This window comes from Oncorhynchus keta, unplaced genomic scaffold (genome assembly GCF_023373465.1).
Source record: "Oncorhynchus keta strain PuntledgeMale-10-30-2019 unplaced genomic scaffold, Oket_V2 Un_scaffold_15365_pilon_pilon, whole genome shotgun sequence".
Taxonomy (NCBI): Eukaryota; Metazoa; Chordata; class Actinopteri; order Salmoniformes; family Salmonidae; genus Oncorhynchus; species Oncorhynchus keta.
In genome coordinates, this window is record NW_026290799.1 from 91724 (window position 1) to 100000 (window position 8277).

Below are 8277 nucleotides of genomic sequence, written 5' to 3' on the forward strand. Positions count from 1 at the left end.
TCAGAAACAATCCTGTCTAATCCTAATACCAGATCAGTGAATAGTTGAGCAGTAACTGTCAGTGTTGTAACATACAGATGAGATGGGAGACAGAGATAGATGAGGCAATAGATACATTGACCAATAATAGGGGTAGGCATAGGGGTGTTCTCGTTTGGGTCTTCCGTCCTCTCTCCTCCGTGACCCGGAAACTGATATGTGGTCGAGGATTGTTATTTCATTGGTCGGCAAACGAAGGAGTGTCCTCGCCTCCTCGTTTGCCTCCTTTAGGCGAGGAAGCACAAGTGTATCCTACCACAGAAACGTTTTCATATCTGCTACACTCCCTGTGGATCAGCTGTTGTATTGGACATCTAGCATGGAACCATGGCTTCCTGACAGCTTCCAGATCTGATGAAACGGTGGGTATTTGGTCCGGATGAGAACTGTGGCTCCCATCCGGACGATGCTCATGTGTAAAAACAATATGGTACTTATCATTTTATCTAAAAAATGTCTTGCACACAGCTAACTTAATTTGTTTTGAGCACATTTATTTTGGGACCCACTCCTGTAAACAGGTTTTGCCTAATGACGTGCGAGTGGAGAAGGACCGTCTCATTTCAAGCAAGCGGATTTCCATCCACGTTCCCTCTCCTCGCCGACTCTCCTCAATTAGCTTTGGCCTTTTTCAAAAGGAGGCGAGAGAGGATGGAGGAGCGAGAGGACGCAGGAGGAGAGCAAATCTAATTGATAAAAGGACATAGTTTGAGGTCTAAGTCAACACCTCATTTCCTCTTCCTGGTGACCTCTGGTGACCTTTGAGGGCGTGGTCAACCCTTGTTTATTACCCTTCATTACACATGGAGCTCTTAGTGACTCTCCTGGGTCTCTCTCCCCCACTGAAGGCCCTCCCTATGGACTAGGAGAGGTCAAGCCTCCTGGTCCACCTCTCCTAATGGATGGAGCTCCCTGGAGCTGCCAATCATAAGCTATTAAAAGACATGTCTGAGCCAATAGATGCTTGATATCTGTCTGAACCACTCAATATGCTTTATTGCTCCCCTCTGGGTTTCGATTGGAATGTTCTGAGTGCTAATTGGAATGGTGGCTGGGATCCATGATGTCATAATTACATCAGGAGCCAAGAGGTTCCTACCAGAGTCATCTCTATCTATATCTTAGTCTCTGGTATATACTGAAGTCTGGGAATATGGGGGATGTCTAGTCTCTGGTATATACTGTAGTATGGGGATATGGGTGATGTGCAGTCTCTGGTATATACTGTAGTCTGGGGATATGGGGAATGTGTAGTCTCTGGTATATTCTATAGTCTGAGGATGTGAGGATGCGTAGGTTTTGGTATATACTGTAGTCTGGGGATATGGGGGATGCCTGGTCTCTGGTATATACTGTAGTCTGGGGATATGTGGGATGTGTAGTCTCTGGTATATACTATAGTCTGGTAATATGGGGGATGTGTAGTCTCTGTTATATGCTGTAGTCTGTTGATATGGGGATGTGTAGTCTCTGGTATATACAGAAGTATGGTATATACAGAAGTATGTGTATGTGTTGGTATATAATGTAGTCTGGGGATATGGGGATGTGTAGGTTTAGGTATATAATGTAGTCTGTTGATATGGGGATGTGTATTCTCTGGTATATACTGTAGTCTGGGGATATGGGGATGTGTAGTCTCTGGTATATACTGTAGTCTGGGGATATGGGGGATGTGTAGTCTCTGCTATATACTGTGGTATGGGGATGGGCAGGACGGAGTATGTGCAGTCTGTGGTATATACTGTAGTCTGGGGATATGAGGGATGTGTAGGCTCTGGTATATAATGCAGTCTGGGGATATGGGGATGTGTAGTCTCTGGTAAATACTGTAGTCTGGGGATATGGGGATGTGTAGTTTCTGGTAAATACTGTAGTATGGGGATATGGGGGATGTGTAGTGTCTGGTAAATACTGTAGTCTGGGGATATGGGGGATGTGTAGTGTCTGGTAAATACTGTAGTCTGGGGATATGGGGGATGTGTAGTGTCTGGTAAATACTGTAGTCTGGGGATATGGGGGATGTGTAGTGTCTGGTAAATACTGTAGTCTGGGGATATGGGGGATGTGTAGTGTCTGGTAAATACTGTAGTCTGGGGATATGGGGGATGTGTAGTGTCTGGTAAATACTGTAGTCTGGGGATATGGGGGATGTGTTCATGAGTTATTGCTGTAATAAGTGACTGTCAGTCATATTACTCCAGATATTTGTTTATTTTATACTTGTAAAGTCCTAGAATAGAACAGAGCAGAGCAGTGAGTTTTAGGGTTGTCCTCCCCCTATAAATTACGATGACCCCTCGGAACACAGGGGCTATCTCCGTAGGCTTACATGGGGTGGCTGGGGTGACTGGGAAGGACAGGCTAACTCCATAGGGTTACATGGGTGGGGTGTCTGGGGTGACTGGGAAGGACGGAGTATATAGTGAGGTAGAGGAAGGATTTTTGTGTCCTGATTATACTCAGATTAGTCATATCTCCAAGCCTTGGAAGCCTCTGGAAATCGAGGACGTTTTAGATCAAAGAGGCTGTGATGGGAGACAGATTGGAACTAAGTAGGTAGACCTGCTCCAACGTGATAAGGATACAGAGAGAGGTCTGGACAAGGTTATAACGGGTTATTAAGGGTTTATTAAGGGGTCATTCATGGGTTATAAAGGATTTTTAAAAACACATGTTTGAGGAAATCCTCTTTTCAACCCTCTGGCTCAAAGTGAAAATAAAAATCAGTCAAGAATAAACCAATTGAAAATGCATTGTTCTTAACGTCCAGATAATTGTGTGCAATCATCTAAATACACTGTTGGAGGTTATGGCTTTGTGGTGTTACAGCTGGAAACAGTCCTTATCATCACTTAGTAAATGATCACTGCATCTGCTTGTGTGAGAGAGCTAAGAGAGAGCCAAGTTCTACATTAGGTAGATAGAGGAATATTCATCTGTCATTAATCAACACCATGACTGCCTCCTTACTCCTCCTAAATCAGGGTTGCTTGCATGGATGTGTCCAGCATGCCTTTGTACTGTGGGTTATCTCAGTGCTACAGATGTCATTATTATTACTGTATTATATCATTATTCTATTGTCCACCAGAGACTCCACCAGTGTGTTCAGCAGCTGAGGTCTGATCATGTTATCCCCCTGCAGCCACTGAGCAGGGAGACAGGGACAGAGAGAAATCACCACTAGATGGAATGGGAAGCAGAGCACTAAGGCTTCCTGAGAATCCCAGCGTTGGATAACAGCCAGGGATCACCTCCCTTTTTCTTTCCCTCTTTCACACTCTGTCACTCTCTGTCACTCTCTGTCACTCTCTGTCTCCCTCTCTTTTGTTTCCTCCAAAGACAGTATCATTGCTGTGTGTCTCTCTCTGGTCCAACTCTCTCTCACCTTATTCATCCTCCTCCTCACCTATTACGTTCCCTCCCTGTCCATCTCTATCTCCATCTCTATTCCTGAATTTTTCACATTATTCTCTCTGTCTCTCTCTCTCCCTCTCTCTCTACATAATACACTGTATCTACAGTTCTTATATCTGGAGCATACTGCAGAGGAACACAGGAGACAATCAACAGCAAAACACACACACTCATAACCCTCCCACGCCACACACACTCATAACCCTCCCACGCCACACACACTCATAACCCTCCCACGCCACACACACTCATAACCCTCCCACGCCACACACACTCATAACCCTCCCACGCCACACACACTCATAACCCTCCCACGCCACACACACTCATAACCCTCCCACGCCACACACACTCATAACCCTCCCACGCCACACACACTCATAACCCTCCCACGCCACACACACTCATAACCCTCCCACGCCACACACACTCATAACCCTCCCACGCCACACCACACACACTCATAACCCTCCCACGCCACACACACTCATAACCCTCCCACGCCACACACACTCATAACCCTCCCACGCCACACACACTCATAACCCTCCCACGCCACACACACTCATAACCCTCCCACGCCACACACACTCATAACCCTCCCACGCCACACTACACACACTCATAACCCTCCCACGCCACACTACACACACTCATAACCCTCCCACGCCACACACACTCATAACCCTCCCACGCCACACACACTCATAACCCTCCCACGCCACACACACTCATAACCCTCCCACCCCACACACACTCATAACCCTCCCACGCCACACACACTCATAACCCTCCCACGCCACACACACTCATAACCCTCCCACGCCACACACACTCATAACCCTCCCACGCCACACACACTCATAACCCTCCCACTCCACAAACACTCATAACCCTCCCACGCCACACACACTCATAACCCTCCCACGCCACACACACTCATAACCCTCCCACGCCACACACACACACTCATAACCCTCCCACGCCACACTACACACACTCATAACCCTCCCACGCCACACACACTCATAACCCTCCCACGCCACACTACACACACTCATAACCCTCCCACGCCACACTACACACACTCATAACCCTCCCACGCCACACACACTCATAACCCTCCCACGCCACACACACTCATAACCCTCCCACGCCACACACACTCATAACCCTCCCACTCCACAAACACTCATAACCCTCCCACGCCACACACACTCATAACCCTCCCACGCCACACACACTCATAACCCTCCCACTCCACACACACTCATAACCCTCCCACGCCACACACACTCATAACCCTCCCACGCCACACACACTCATAACCCTCCCACGCCACACACACTCATAACCCTCCCACGCCACACACACTCATAACCCTCCCACTCCACACACACTCATAACCCTCCCACTCCACACACACTCATAACCCTCCCACGCCACACACACTCATAACCCCCCTCCACACACACTCATAACCCTCCCACACCACACACACTCATAACCCTCCCACACCACACACACTCATAACCCCCCTCCACACACACTCATAACCCTCCCACACCACACACACTCATAACCCTCCCACGCCACGCACACTCATAACTCTGCCACTCCACACACACTCATAACCCTCCCACGCCACACACACTCATAACCCTCCCACGCCACACACACTCATAACCCTCCCACGCCACACACTCATAACCCTCCCACGCCACACACACTCATAACCCCCTCCACACACACTCATAACCCTCCCACACCACACCACACACACTCATAACCCTCCCACACCACACACACTCATAACCCTCCCACCCACACACACTCATAACCCTCCCACGCCACACACACTCATAACCCTCCCACGCCACACACACTCATAACCCTCCCACTCCACACACACTCATAACCCTCCCACGCCACACACACTCATAACCCTCCCACGCCACACACACTAGGCTGCCCTCTGCAGTGCCCTGTATAGGGTCTCATGTGCAGTGTGTTTGAAGTGGCTGGGGGTCGTGGTCCCATTGTCCAGTTCTACAGAGAGTGACCCCTTATAGCCATGCACCTCTCTACCCTTCACTCTGCTGAATGAAACAACAGATGGTGAAGGCGTCGCTTCCATAGAAACCTAAAGAAGAAAACCAACAGGGAGGAGAAGAGGAAGAAAGACTCAGCAAGATGGCCGACATAAAGGGTGTTCTAAAGAGGTTGGTCAGCTGACCCTAAAGCTGACCCCAAAGCACCCCCCTCCCGGACCACAGGGCGTCGCTGTATTTTAATAGGCATATTTGAAGAAAATCTAAAATGGCAGTAAATATCACAGAGGGGGCCTTTAATGGAGAAGAATAGCCTTGCTATGTGAATTATATTACCTGTGTGCATGACTTCATGAAACGCCTGGTTCATAGCCCACACAGAAGACATCTGGAGCTGGATATGGGTCAGTCTCAATCCTTCAGTGTCACATTGGGGAGTTGTATTGAAGACAGCTGCCGCTGCTGCAGTAAGCCTCATTGTGAATCAGGCTCTTGCTCAACTATAGGCTGATGAAGCCCAAGCATGTGTTCCCACTGCTAACCAACCCACTAACTGATTATCTGTTTTATACCAACAGGCTGTGGACTCTTTTAAAGGTGAGCCAGAGTGGTATATCTAACATATCCGCTGATGTCTGTCTCGATGTATCACCACCATTCACACGTACACACACATTTACAGAACCACACACACGTACAGTCTTACAGATGCACGCATGCACACACACACACACACATACAGTCTTACAGATGCATGCACACACACACACACACATTTACAGAACCACACACATACAGTATTACAGATGCATGCACACACACACACATTTACAGAACCACACACGTACAGTCTTACAGATGCACGCATGCACACACACACACATTTACAGAACCACACACACGTACAGTCTTACAGATGCACGCATGCACACACACACACACATTTACAGAACCACACACACATACAGTATTACAGATGCACGCACGCACGCACGCACGCACGCACGCACGCACGCACACACACACACACACACACACACACAATATCAATGTCCTAAACTGTTTGGCTCGAGCTGTAGTCTAATTGATTATAAAGGGTGAATGGATTGAAGTGAGGGGATTCAGAAGTTGGCAGGCAACTGAACATTCTCAGAGAACTTGGCATTGATTCTCGCTCAGAATCTTCACTTCATTGATGTCTCATCCTGAAACTTAGCAGTATAATTCCCGTGCCCCCTCCCATCCCTGTCCCTCCACCCCACAGCTATAAACAGCCCCACAACAACAAAGTTTCCATTGAATTAAGGCTAAATTAATTTTTCTGTGAATCCCCCAGATATGCGTAGTATGATAAAGTAGCCCTGAGATGGCCCGTCCTGACCTTAGCTCTGCCTTTCAGCACTATGTTTCCATGACACCATGGTTGTTTTGGCAACCCTCACAGAACCCCATGGTTTCCCATCACAACACAGAATTGTAGAAACTGATCTAGGGTCTGTTTTGCATTTTTATTTTATCTTTATTTAACCAGGCAAGTCAGTTAAGAACAAATTCTTACTTTCAATGAAGGCCTAGTGGGTTAACTGCCTGTTTATAGGGGCAGAACAACAGATTTGTACCTTGTCAGCTCGGGGGTTTGAACTTGCAACCTTCCGGTTACTAGTCCAACGCTCTAACCACTAGGCTACCCTGCCGCCGTGCTGAAGGAGTGAGAGGAGACGAGGACAGGATGCTGAAGGAGTGAGAGGAGAGGAGGACAGAGTACTGGAGGAGTGAGAGGAGAGGAGGACAGGGTACTGGAGGAGTAAGAGGAGGACAGAGTACTGGAGGAGTGAGAGGAGAGGAGGACAGGGTACTGGAGGAGTAAGAGGAGGACAGAGTACTGGAGGAGTGAGAGGAGAGGAGGACAGGGGTACTGGAGGAGTGAGAGGAGGACAGGGTACTGGAGGAGTGAGAGGAGAGGAGGACAGGGGTACTGGAGGAGTGAGAGGAGGATAGAGTACTGGAGGAGTGAGAGGAGGACAGAGTACTGGAGGAGTGAGAGAAGGACAGAGTACTGGAGGAGTGAGAGGAGGACAGAGTACTGGAGGAGTGAGAGGAGAGGGGGACAAGGGTACTGGAGGAGTGAGAGGAGGACAGAGTACTGGAGGAGTGAGAGGAGGACAGAGTACTGGAGGAGTGAGGGGAGGACAGAGTACTGGAGGAGTGAGAGAAGAGGAGGACAGGGGTACTGGAGGAGTGAGAGGAGAGGAGGACAGGGTACTGGAGGAGTGAGAGGAGGACAGAGTACTGGAGGAGTGAGGAGAGGAGGACAGGGTACTGAAGGAGTGAGAGGAGAGGAGGACAGAGTACTGGAGGAGTGAGAGGAGAGGAGGACAGGGGTACTGGAGGAGTGAGAGGAGAGGAGGACAGGGGTACTGGAGGAGTGAGAGGAGAGGAGGACAGGGGTACTGGAGGAGTGAGAGGAGAGGAGGACAGGGGTACTGGAGGAGTGAGAGGAGAGGAGGACAGGGGTACTGGAGGAGTGAGAGGAGAGGAGGACAGGGGTACTGGAGGAGTGAGAGGAGAGGAGGACAGGGGTACTGGAGGAGTGAGAGGAGAGGAGGACAGGGGTACTGGAGGAGTGAGAGGAGAGAAGGACAGGGGTACTGGAGGAGTGAGAGGAGAGGAGGACAGGGGTACTGGAGGAGTGAGAGGAGAGGAGGACAAGGGTACTGGAGGAGTGAGAGGAGAGGAGGACAGGGGTACTGGAGGAGTGAGAGAAGAG